The sequence below is a fragment of the Bombus flavifrons genome, chromosome 7, assembly GCF_040668555.2.
Source record: "Bombus flavifrons isolate JBK064 chromosome 7, iyBomFlav1_principal, whole genome shotgun sequence".
Classification (NCBI taxonomy): domain Eukaryota; kingdom Metazoa; phylum Arthropoda; class Insecta; order Hymenoptera; family Apidae; genus Bombus; species Bombus flavifrons.
The window spans coordinates 12,859,536-12,873,183 of record NC_138448.1 but is presented as its reverse complement, the minus strand read 5'-3'; the positions used below and the strand labels follow the sequence as shown (position 1 = coordinate 12,873,183).

General features: G+C 40.7%; 1 long non-coding RNA gene across 1 annotated transcript in view; it reads left to right on the top strand.

Annotated features, from left to right (window-relative positions):
- The window catches only part of LOC138181824 (uncharacterized), a 55,188-nt gene extending 47,572 nt beyond the window's left edge, over positions 1-7,616 (top strand). Inside the window, exons 3-6 of the long non-coding RNA XR_011173612.1 lie at positions 2,193-2,431; positions 5,114-5,583; positions 6,232-6,281; positions 6,356-7,616. This is a non-coding gene — a long non-coding RNA (uncharacterized LOC138181824). The remainder of the gene's footprint in view (positions 1-2,192; positions 2,432-5,113; positions 5,584-6,231; positions 6,282-6,355) is intronic.
- The last annotated feature ends 6,032 nt before the right edge of the window (positions 7,617-13,648 follow it).

Here is a 13,648-nt window from a genome sequence, read left to right as displayed (position 1 = left end):
TATCTCGATTTTCCAGCCCTGAATTACGTGCTTTTCGCGCGGAATACGACGCGCATGGAAAAAGAGATACGGCTCTCGGTCGAACCGCGAGATGGAGAGGCACGAACCAAAGGGAATCGGAAGAAGACAGTAGAGAGGGAAAAGAGAGAAGATATTATTTATGGGACGGTCGGATGGTAGTGCCGGCGTGCCATGCATAGACAGCACCTCGTTCTAGCCGGCAAACGAATGGCTCGTTCTCTGTCCGCAAATGTACGGAAATGCCGGTCGAAAGCTATTTCTTAATATTCGCCGATATCGCTAGATCCCCCGGGGTTGAACGTGCCTTTTGTACGTTTCCATAGAAACCCGATGTCGCCGCGGATTCTGACTCTCGCGTCTTTTGCCTCACGTATGTACACCGCTGTTCGATTATGGCGATGTGTCGATAAAAATTGGAAATTTGCAATTAATCAATGCTCGGGGAAACACTACGTCGATTCTATATTCACGTGAGAATGGATAGTACAAAGGAGAAAGAGCTATTTTCTAATAAAAAAAAAATGGCACGAACAAATGCATAGGAAAATACAATGGGATATTAGTTTCGGTATAAGAAGGTAAATAAGTATTAATGTTTTATAACTATTAACTTCACTGTGTATAAACACGAGACAGGGATTCGCTTTCATTAAGAAGGAAGAAGAAAAATTCGAAAACTCTATTTTCATCTAACATTATACGGCATTGCTTATTACGTTCTATGACAATTTCGTCGTAATTTTTTTCGCTATTCGATAATGAAGTAAAAAAGATAAAAAAGGGTGGTGAATTTCCCAATTTCTCTCGCACGAAAATATGTTCGCGATATTCCAGCAGCGTCATTGAAATGTAAGAGAGGCCGAGTTGCAGAGGCAGGTTCCGCGTGGGGGACGGATGCAGCTTTTCAGAAGAGCTTTTACGAGTCGCATATGTGACCGCCGTCTCTTTTATCCCTCGCTTTATATTCCTGGCACCGTGTCCTATCCCCACCATCGTCCAACTTCGAGCTTCCTCTTCCAGTCAGAAACGGGCGACCAACCCCCGTAGTACCTCTTTGTCGAGAGAGGACCTACCACCGAACCACTCTCCTTCACCCCTGCAGTTCGAACCAAAGAAATCTTTCTTCATATTCACTGGGGAGTGATCGTCCGACATAACGTAACAAATTTCCAGCTCCTTCGAGGCTCACACCCCTGGCTCAAACGTTGTTCGATCGCTCGAACGCGCATTTAAATCCTCCACGACCCTTTCTCTCTCTGTTTTTTTCTCTCCCGCTTCCTCTCTTGATTCAACGACGGATCAACCCTCGCGATGGGGCTGGGTTCTCTACCTTTCAACCCCGGCCCACGAGAAGCATGGTCGACCGCCACGACCGTCCAGGGACCGATTCTTCCCACGCACAATTTACAGTTTCACATTTTATTCCCATCGCGCGTTCGACAACTCGTGGATGGTCGGCGAAGGATAAACTCGTTTCATTCTCGCCGATCATCTTTCTGCTCATGGCACAAGGATGTCGTTGGACGTTGTTCTTCGTGGATTGAGAATGTCCGAATTCGAATGGTCGTTCGTTGTATTATGACGATTTGTGTGGCGGTTGGCAATGTTCTTGATGGATTTTTATGAGTAGCTTTTTTGGCATGATCTTTGGCGAATATTGTTGCGATTTTATACGTTTTCGATTGCAAGGAAGATATATCAATTTGTAGGAACGAGAGAACGATTAATAGTTTATTTCGAAAATCTTACAATTCTGTCACTGTATGTCATCTATTGTTCGTGGAGGAATCTCGTGAAAGACTGACTAACTCCACTGACACATTCGTTGCTTTTAAAATACAGCCGTCCGTTTCTGTTGGAGTAGAATGTGAGGATTTATTAGAAGTGTTTTTATTTTAAGTAATTTATTTTAATTATTTTATCTTAACACGCTATACTCTCATTTCTTTTGCAAGCAAGGCTAATTTTTTATATAAAGTCTACTTAATATTCTTAAGAATATTTCTCCTGTTTTTGATTTTTTCCCCCTCGTTATAAGAAGACTGCCGTATTTTACGAAGATTTTAAGAAGTGATTTGAACTTGTTAAAGATTTTTGTATTTTGTGAAAGATTTAAGGGAACGTTTTTGGAATCTAATTTAAAAATTATCGATTGGAATCGATTGTTGCAGGTTCATAAATGCGGAGGATTTCAAGGATCAACTAGGCGTTAGGTGATTTCGTATAAGAAACCAGGGAGCCATGGTCACCTCGATTAATTCTTTATCGATTCGACGCGGCGCGAGGAGAGGCACAGCAAAAACCTCTTCACCATGGGGATGCAAACGACCAGATGGATGATCGACGAAGAAATCAACGGTTTTTGTTACGAATAGAACCTTTTCGTAGCGACATGCCGAGTAATTTGAAAGTAGGTGTTAAATATATTTATCACGCTTCTAACAACGCTTAAAATCTCTCAGCCTCGAAATTGATCCGATCAAATTATCCTATAAATCTTTTACTATTCTTCCGGTCGAAGATCTTTTACTAGTCATCGATCAGTCTAATAAATAAAACGTTAAAAATCGGAAACTACATCGATATCTGATTTAACACTAAAATTCGGTTTTAATTTTAATAATTTACAATGCACAACACATGATACATAACTTGTTGTAGACAGTATGAATTCCAATTCCAAAGTCATTATTCTCTAAGTATGTGTACAACTTTACTGTCACGTACGTAAAGTTCACTCGTGTTTCTCGATTTTATCAAAATGTTGAAAAATATATTGCAAATTTCCTGAATGATTCTAAATCGATAGCTAAATACTGTATAAGGAGAAAAGACCTTGAGAACCACTGGTGGTTCCGGTTTATTAATTTCGTAAAAACTGTCGGACGCACGTTCACCGCCTTTTTCATGATTTAATTAGCATCGGTGGGGGCCGGCCACCTGGTCGAGGGGGACCACCATGGGACTCTTCGGGCCCAGGACGTAACCTCGGCGTCTAACGACGTGGAACACTCCTGTTCTTCGGCGAGAGAGCGCCGGTCGCGGTTCCGTAACGCGTTAAATTTATCGGCGAGCAACTTTCTTCCCCGTCTCATTATTCACGTAAATCGATCTCTCTATCTCGATCGCTTCGACCAACGAATAACGCACCGTGTAATAAGTTCCTTCGATGGTATCGTTTGCTTTCTACGATGTCGAAACAAGTTTCAATACCAATTGACCCCCGTCCCTCCCCCCATTTACTTAATTTCCACATTTTTGTCTTTGCAATTTCCATTTACCTAAATTTGCGATTTCTTCTTTTATCAACGTTTTATCTACGTAATTGTAATTATTGGCACCGGTGGAGATATCTTATCGGAAAAAATGTCATCGTCTAATTTTTCCATCTTTGAACGAAACTCTAAGTCTTAAATTTCAATATGCTCATTACAGATCTACATTTTTAAGGAAGAATAGATACCATGGAATAGTCCCGCGATTCGTTTTCGTTATTTAACTTTGTTTTCTGAGAAAACTATGGAATAGTCAAGAACAGAATTGTTGTCGATTAAGGAGAGCTAGCCAGTGAGTTTGGCGATGAATCGGGTTCTCCATGTCTTTCACACATTCTCGCTTGTCAGGTGGGCGGGACGGATCGGTAATTAGTGTGAAGAAATTGTGGCTTCGAGGGTGACGAAGCAAGCACGAGTTCCTACCACGTGAACAAGCCTGCCGAGACGGTCCCAGACTTCTTGCCGTTCTCCCAACTTTGTTGTTTTAATCGAACGGAATTGGTTAATACCCCGCCTTCATCCTTCTCCTCTCCCTTCTTCTCCTCCTATCTATTTTTTACTCTGTACGATTTTCTGAGCCTCTGCACCATCGTATTTCATTGTATAAAAGATCATTAGGAAATTACGTAAAATTGCTGAACGAAATTGATGATTAATCGCGGAATCGATGAACTTTTAAGGAATGCTTGATCTTACGTAGAGAACGGATAGAAATTTTCTGTTCTTGTTGAATTTTTTGGAAAATTCGAAGCGGAAATTTCGTATCTTTGAGATATTAGAACAGAAATTTTTCAATTTTTGGAAGTAGAAAATATTTAGTAGCTTTTTGTCTGTAGAGACTAGAAAACCTTGAAATTCCCATTACAACAGAGCAATTATTGCTGCAAATTGAACGCAACTTCTTTCCGCTGCTTAATATGTTCTATATTCGTGAGAAGAAAATCAGTAAAATTTAAAAAAGATGAAAGCTTGTGTGCATAGAGCGGTTGATTTTACGACGATTTATCAAGCGTAACAAGTTGCGAAGGGGCGTAAGCAAATTGGACGTCGTCATTGAGCGATAAACGGGATTCACGTCGAAATCGTGTCGCTATTAATAACGCTAGGAGGTAACGCCAGTACTCGTTTAATTTTCCCGGCAATTATTCAGATGACTGTGTGAATAATTACTTGCTATTCGGCCCGTTTGCCGCGCTAAGTGGGCTGGCCGATCGTTATCTTAATCGAGCCGACCGTTTGATTAACCGTTGATTATTCAATTAAGGAAAAATATTTCGTCATGGTCAATTGAACCGGCGTGCAGGTATAATAAAGCAGAATGTGGAACAGCACGGTCGACTTGTAAATCAATTAGCCGTCGTTCATTGTTGTTAGCGAGCCACTCTATTACTCCAAAGACAATACAGCTGGTTACTATGAGAATCAGCTCGTTTGAGATCCTAAGTTCGTTTCCCTTCCTAAGTTTTTATTATTTTTCTTCATTTAACAAAGGAGATATCGCCATTTGAAAATTCATAGAATACGAAATATATTTGCTCTGAAGTTTATGGAAATTGAATATATTTTCTTGACGAATATTTCCTTTAACTTTGTTAATCGGCGACTTCCAAGGATTTCCAAGGCGATTGTTCATTGAAAGTGGGAAGTCCTCCTACTCTAAATGCAGAATTTATATTGAGATTAAAGTAACTTACCACAGTCGAAAATCCTAGGAATTTCTTATAAAAGTTTAATAACTCTCAAGTTAAGAATGTAACATAATAAATTAGATGGAACGTTAATCGCAGAATTCTCGTGATACTAGTGTTTCGTTACAGGAAAAGTGCAATGACGGATTTCGGATCTGCATTTATTCATGGATCGAGTTCCACTGGACGTTTCCAGGGATCGATAGATGCAGAATCGAGTGGAAGAATGCTGCGGAGTAAGAAGGTAGACGAAGAAGAGGAGCAACGGAACGCGGAAAATAGGTGGGACGAGCGGAGAAACAAATCGTAATGACCGAGGATAAGAAGTTTGATGAATATTGATCTTGGAATACCAGTTCTGATCCGGCTATCCGTGTTACACGCTTTTTCCAGCTACGGAGAAGGGTACAGTTACGGGGAAATATTCCCACGACGAGCGGAGACTCGTTCGACTTCTCAACCGTGTTCGATCTAATTTCCGACCGATACGGATTCAGAGATTCGACGACCATTTTGCGAAGACGTGATACCCGGAGAACACATGTAGATGCTGTGAAACGTGTTCCACGCGTCCAGCGTGGGATTTGATACGAGGAACGGTGAGAAAATGCTTCTGTCGATTTGACAATGGCTTTCGAGTTACAATGCTTGTCTAAAGTTCGAAAATTGAGAATAAGGTACGGACAGCTTGAAATTGAAAAATTCGAAGAATATAGTCTACGATAAGAATAGAATACGGAGAACCTGATAATAAAGACTCTGTTCCTTCTAGTTTCCTAAAGTATAATGGTAATTGAAAAAATTGTTTCAAATGATTTATATTTAAATGATCGCTATTGTGAGAATTATGAAGGTTAAGAATTAAGAGAGCGGCAATAGTTATTGGTATGTATTTATAGCGTAACAAACTGCGTGGGCGGTCGCTGCCCTACGATCGTAACTAATCGATTGCTGGACAAGATTAAAATACGTTGTAATTCAATTTTTACCGGTCCAGCACCGCCGATCTAATCGATCTCTTCCGCCACGCTTCGCTGAGTATTTTAGTCAATTACTAGAGGCTACTGTGTAAAATATGGCGGCACGAGACGCGTCAAAGACGCTGTAAACTGTAATTTCTCGACAAATTTGCTCTCGACAAAGAAGAGAGCTATGAGAAATTAGTTAGCAAATTTCTATCACTTTCTAATACACTTTATATTAAGATCTAGCATATCGTTTTTTAATACGATAAATTTGTTTGTTAGGACCAGCAAGGAGAGATAATTCAATTAACATCGAGGAACGGATTTTAAAGGTACTGAAAGGCACGTTTTTTTTATTTTATTTAGAACAAAAAAATTCCAGTTAACGTGTAAACTTTATTTCCAGTGCGTCTCTTGAAGATCGTTAAGAAACACCACTATCTTTCGGCTCATTGTTAAATTACAGAGGACAATGTCTAAATCGCCACTGTCGTCGCATTTCCTGTAATATTATGACCCGAACGGTCTTACAAGAATCTGTTTACGCGACGATCACACAAATAGCCACCGATTCTCACCGATTACGACACCGTGAAGCAGTCTGTAACTGCATCCGGAAGTCGGTGATGGTGGAAGAATAATACAGCGAACCAATATTCGAAGAACCATCGTTACAACTACAATTCCAGAAAATGTTACGAGATGAACAATTTTCAGTGGAAAAATGTCGCTGTTGGAGAAAAGGTATAAAGATCTCTGTATTCAATGGAAGCAAATATTCGAAATTTCACAATCTTCTTCTTACTCACGAATGAAATACGAGGAAATTATAGTTAAAAAATTAAAAGTGTCGCGTTGGTAAAATAACTACAATTTCTCTGTAAATACACGTTTAGAGATCTTAGGTTCTCGAAATATTATTACCAAAGTTAAAACATTCTTCGAACATTTCGAAGCTACAGTGAAATTGAGATATAAAGATTCGAGGACAGCAGGATTGCAACATATAAAAAGTTTCCCTCGCGTTGTTTAACCTCGTTGCAACAACGTCTGGGCCATGATGGCTACCGCAAGAAGTGGAAGAAGGACCCAGAGATTCGAAGAGGATCGCAATTTCCATCGGACTGCCTTGTAAATCCCAATATTATTCTGAAAAACGCCACAATAAAGTAACGCCGCGGCGGTGCGAGGTTAGTTAACGCCAGGAACTGGTTTTCGTCCGATCGTTTCAGCCATTAACGATAAACAACTTGCATTCCCGTGGAAATCGGTGAAATACACGCTCGCGAGCGGCCTACACGCTCCGCTAATAGGAAAGCGATTTATGTCTTAGCGCCTTCGTCGTATTTATTATCGCGTCGATACCGTCGTATTTATTAGATTATTTTCGCGAGATATTCCTTCTCGCAAGGATCGCACCGCGGGTATGTACGCTCGGTAATAAGTTAATTAGGGCCGAGTGATTAATAGGGACGATCTCGTCCGTGTAAATTAGATGTCTGATAGTCCTATAGTTGATTTCAAGCATCGTTGCTATTTTCTATATTTTCCGTACAACGTGCTTTCTCTTTAACTCCTTCACTCGAGATGTACAATTATTTTTGCCATTAACAAAAAATATATTCTTATTTTCGAATTATTCCGAAGTGTATAAATAAAATATAGAAATAAAATATTTGTCCATTTTTCAATGAAACATCCTGTCTATAATTTAACATTCCTACATCGTGGAATGATTAATCGCATAGAGGAGCTGTGCTCTGTTTCTCGTTGATAGTTTAAGTATTCCTACGAAGTCTCGTTCTGTCAGCAACATTCGATACTCGGTGGATAAACGATATTACATTAGCGAGCTACGCAAACATTTGTCAATATTTCGGCTACAGTGACGCGTGTTCCGCTTCCCGTTCCTCACTGCTATCCGTTGTTTACTCGAGGTTGTCTTGACGCACAGGTCACATCTTCGTGACGCACTCTTCGATCAGTGAAACACCCTCCCTCGATCGAGGATCGTCCAAACTGACAGTGTATTCTACAGAGCAATGTAACTATAACTAAATGTCTAGCATTATTTTCTGAATATCAAATAATCAATAAATTATAATCGTTTCAGGTAACGTTTCATATATCCTGGATATCATCATGAAGGGAACATTAATCAATTCGCGAGGAATAGCGGAACTGGAACGATCGCGTGGGCGATATTAGGTGTCCACCATTAGAGAAGGAACGTTTACATTTGCCGAGTAGTAAGCAGCAATAAATATTTGTCGTCTGACTGTCGATCGGAACCAGTATGCGACACATGGCCTCACGTCTACTGTCGTTGCAGCTGTAAGTGCTCTCTCGCACGTTATACCGCCATACCTTGCATTCATCGTTTCAGGATTGTACCAGGTATTAAACATGGACACGGTGGTGCCTTGAATCGTAATGAAATATCTCGGTGTCCCAGAAACATAAATCAGGACACTGTATGTATTAGACGTCCAAGTTAGTAGCCATGCAATCTACACTTTTTCTCTTCACCTTCGGTATTTATACTTCCATCTATGAATCATGAAACGCTTACTAATTTTATAAACGTGAGTTTTAATAAACTAAATCTATTTTTCATGTAAATTAGTATCTTTGAATAAAACTTTCGAGATATAATATGATTGAATATACGCTTTATAATATACGCAGGTAATAAGTTTCATTCTGCGATTTTAATATTTGGATATCTCCGTCTTAAGTGACTGTGTGTTTCGTTACTTATCAACGGGGTACAGGGACTTACGAAACTATTTGAAGATATACCATAGAAAACTTTTATGTATATATTCTGTGAGGTATTTGAAATTTCATCGTCACTGTAGGGAGGCACGACTGTCATGACTATATTGGTCAAATTTAAAAGCCATCTGAAACTGTATGTATATCGCACATAAAGATTCATAAAAGATTTCTACAAGTGCTGAAATACTTTCTCTAGCTACTGTATATACTTGATACTGTATATATTTGATAGTTTAGATCCAGTTTCAAATTATATCTACCCCAGTTTCAAATTCCAAGTTTCAAATTCTATCACTTTATCTATTGACTTTTTATTATGGATAATTTTACGAATAGAAAATCAATAACGACGATCCTTTTAGGTGTCACGGAAAGCGTAACCAACCGTCGAATCGATTTCAAGCGTTCTACGACAAAAGGACCAATTTAGAGCGATTCCGTGGATCTATCGGACCACCGCGTTGAGCAACTCTCACGGCTCCATCGCGTGGAACAAGAAGCCGGAAAGTCGCGGAGCTAGGCGGCCGTCATTGATCTCCTGTTAGAATCGAATCACTTCGATGTAACAAGATAAATAGTCAGCGGGAAACCTTGGATCCGAGGGCGCGGATCGCGTAGTCATGCTGACTGTTCGATATCTGTCGGTTGCTGGCGCGAGTTCCTCCGACGCGGCGGTTCAACGCGTGAGCGCGAGGTATCGAAGCTGCGACTGTGTATACCGGACAACTTGACAGCACATGGCTGCCAATTTTCTCTGCACGCCGAGAGGAAACGCGTGACACTGCTTCAGAGCACCTCGTAGACTCGAGTTTGACACGAGCTTTGGAAAACTACCATACTCTTTATGTAGCTTTCATGGGATGGCCCATGATCGTAGAATCGTTGGCTCTTCTTTGGAATGTGATCTTTTAAAGTTTCGCAATATTTTTTTTACGTTGCTCATATAGAGTTCTTGCGCAGCTTTCCGTACGATTTTTCTCGCCTTTTACTTGTCCAGGTTATTCGTTTTATTTCTTACGATTTGTAAAAGTATTTGTTATATCTCGTATTTTCGAAAGATTGTAATTTTTACATCGTATGTATATAGATTTTATAACGTAGGGTTCATAATTGATTAATCGAAAATTCTTTCGAAATTTTTAATCAGAATCAAAATCTCAGACCAAAAGATGCGAAGTCCTTTCCGATCTTTCCTCTTTGCGTTTCTTCATGGTTTTACGTAACTCGAGGCAGTCAGGTACGGAGTTAGGTTTCCCCCGGTGAGTATCCGGGTTTAATGCTTCCGTTCCGGCGTGGATATTCCAAGTTTTCGATCAGCACGAGCTGATCGGCTTTTTGCCGCGACTGCTTTTTGCGCGATCATCGCCACCTTCGTCACGGCCACGCCCGGGCACGTGAGGCCATGAACACGGTGTTACAGGTGTTTGCCCATCCTCAGGCCTCGAATTCTTTTATGCCCTTTCGGCTCTCGGTCTATTAACGCTTGCAGCCTAGCAGCACAACTTTTCCCAACGCCAACGGGTGACTCATGTTTTATTTAATTCCCCTCTCGCCGCGCAAATTCCTCGTCGTCGTTTCACTTCGTTCTTTCTTTACTTCCCCAGGACTTTGGCTGCCTCCGTCTAGCAGCTCTTCTTACGCTTCCTGCTTTTTCTCCATCAACCTCATTGTTGTGTGCCGTTTTTTTTTTCTTTTTGGATCCGTCTTAGTTCGTTTTGGTCCGCGGCGTCGTCAAAAGTCTGCCAGGCGCTCTTCTGATTCGTGAGTTCGCTCGCTGTTTTTAGTGGCAACGATCCTGTCACGATTTTAAACGCAACAATGGTGGAAGGAATGCTTTGAGTATTGTTTCGTCAAGCAGAAATCTCGCAGTTTCGTAGACCGATGTTTTGCGAAATTTTACGCGATAGACGATTGCACGAACGAGGTACAGGGAGTCATTAAACTTCTATTTTCTTCCCAAACATCTTTATTGACTAAGAGTCTCTGAGAACTTTCTTCTTTCAATTATTTTAGCTTAACAATCTCAAGGAGAGGCGAGTTCATTAAGGAAGATAATTATGGTTCTATCTTTCTAAAACGAATAATGCAAATATTGTGTGGTCATTAGGAGTTAAAAGTAGGATTTCACGATAATATGTATCTTTCTCTTTTTGCAATCATGCTTGAATTACATTACAATTTCGCGCTTATTCTTAAAGAAAGACAGATCTTTAATGTCAAATAGCAACACATTTTCTTCAAACTAAAAAAATTTGTTACAAATAGGAAGAATACATTATAATATTGCACGTGGTGTACATACGATGCGTTTCATGTTTCTTCTTGCATTCAGAAAACAACAATCACGAAAACGACGAAAATGACGACAACGACGACGACGACGACGACGACGACGACGACGACGATGCACGACGGGATTCTAGTTGATAAAAAGTGGCTAGTAAAACAAGCGAAGTGTGATCGGTTATGTCAAAAGGGTGTGGGGACAGGGTCGATCGAAGGGGTGGTCAATGGGGATTGGTGAGCAGCTCGTCTGCTCGGTGAACCGTGGATTAAGATAAACCCTTCATCGGTTTCTTGTCGAACGATTCTTCCTCCTGTACGTTTCTGCGCCGCGAATGGTCGAAGATAGGCACTGGCTTAAAGTACTTCCCGTCATTCCGTTGGAAATTATTTAACGTCCGGTATCGTGGCGTCATCGTTCACCACTCGAAAACGTCCGGTAAAAGTGGCCAAACAGTCTGGCTATTCGATGAAATTAAATATATACGCGATTATTATCCACTTTCTACGTTTGAGAATTTATCTAATTTCTCCTCGCCGCTCGTCACGCCTTAATTTCATTACGAATTTCACCGCGACTCGTAGAAACGAAATTTTCTCGAACAGATAACCTCCCGGCGATTATTCAGGTTAACCGAGGATATCTTTAAAAAGATATCGAAGAATAATTGCTACTTTCGGCATTAATGCAAAATTGAGCATGGCTGATCGCTGTAGAGATGAATTGCCGGAGATTTGTTTGGAGTTATAATTGCTTGTAGGATTAAAATATCTCCATAGCGAATTTCTGTAATTGGATTTTTTGCAAACAGGAAGTACGAGATTCACGTACGATCGCGGTACCATAATGGCGCCTACAACTTTCAAGCAATCAATCCTATCATCATTGGAACATACCGTGTATTTTAATTCCACAAGTTGTAAAAAGTTAAACAGTCAAGGCAAAAGCATCGATTAAATTCAAATTCCACGGACTACATTGTTCTTGAAGGATTTTCGAATCCCAAGGATGCCTTTCTGGCACGTACCAAATTCCAAGGTCTTTAATCTTCTCTCCATTCATGCAAATTCGGCGTAACGCGAGAGGAACGTGGCGGGCCAGCGCCTCGGGCGAGATTCTCTCGTTGCGGGAACGCGGATAGAAAAAATAATGTGGGACAGCGGACGCGTTCCAGTATGCGGTTCTGTGCGACCTCGCGCGTTTATGCGCGGCGCGGCGCAATGGGAACGGCCCGAAGGAACCGGCGCTGAACGGTCGCCGCGAGACAATGAGAAACCAATCCGCGTGCTCACCGCCTTACGAGAGGATGAAAGAATGCCACGGAACCGGCCGTAAATCCACCTCCCTCGAGTGCGTTCGCCGGCGTGAAATTAAGAGAGCAATGGCGAGGAGAGACGAGCCACCGACGCAGCTTCTACTGTCGATATCCAGGCAACTTCTTTCATGGAAGTAGAAGATTCTTCGTTTTATATTTAGGGAGAACGTTTCTGGAACTTTGCGAATGTTGATTTATGATTACGAAGGAGAACGCGAGGATCATTATCGTGAATATTGCTCGAGAAGTAGCGGGAAATTTAAGACAAATTTAAAGACTGTATCGTAAGTGTTTTTCTTTTTTTATATAGAAAGTTTCATATGAAATTACGGACTTTAATCATCAATTTCGAAAATTTAGATTTATGATTAATAAACAGTACGCGGGAATTTATCGAGTTGATTCAACAGAAATTTAATCCCGCTACAATCATCGAGATTGGACATTAAAAAAAAAAAAAAAAGATGTAAAAATCGTTTTGCAGGCTTCTCTTTTAGCAAGCTTCTCTTTGCAAGTTTCTTTTATCAAATGTTTAACACGAAGTTATCTGTAATTCTTCCAAGTGACAACGTGTAACTGCTGTTCAAAGCCATGTAACGCTTGTTTATGGTAATCTGCGCTACTATCGGTGTTTTACAGGATAATCAGAACAATTTCATCTATGTAATAACACAAAGAAAATGTTTTTTCGCATCGCACGATCACGACTAATTTAAACGAGATCATCTAACGTTGCCACGCGAATTCACGATACCGCGGAACATCTTTTACGTGGCTTCTCGCGGTGTTGCGCAGCGTCGACTAATAATTTTCCGTTTAAACATTACAATTACTAATTACTCCGCGATTTCCGCCGATCTCGATGATATCGCTGGTATTACTTCTTCTCCTCGCGGGGATAACAAACCTTTCCAGCCTCGAGCGATTAACTTTGTTTGCTTTTCGATAACTTGCAATCGTAGTTTGCATTTACACCCTCCTGTTTTTGAAACTTTTATCCGAATTCTGTTTCCTGACGCAGGCACGTGAAAGTGGAGGCAGCGAAGGGTTATTTTGTTGTATCGCTTTAACAGGCGAAGTTTCGTATACGTTTGTAGTATCTTAAATAGTCTAGAGTAAGGACAAGAAAGGATGTTCTATTTGAAGTGAAGTTTAGTTTTATTGTAACAAGCAATACCCAATGCAAAATCTGACTACAATATCTTCGTACGTCTTAGTCTAACACTCGGCTCACAACGTCTGTCTTGCCAGGTCAAGAAATGCTGACCCTCAACCCTCGCACCCTTCTCCCACTCCTTTACTCATTTAGCTTTGACGTG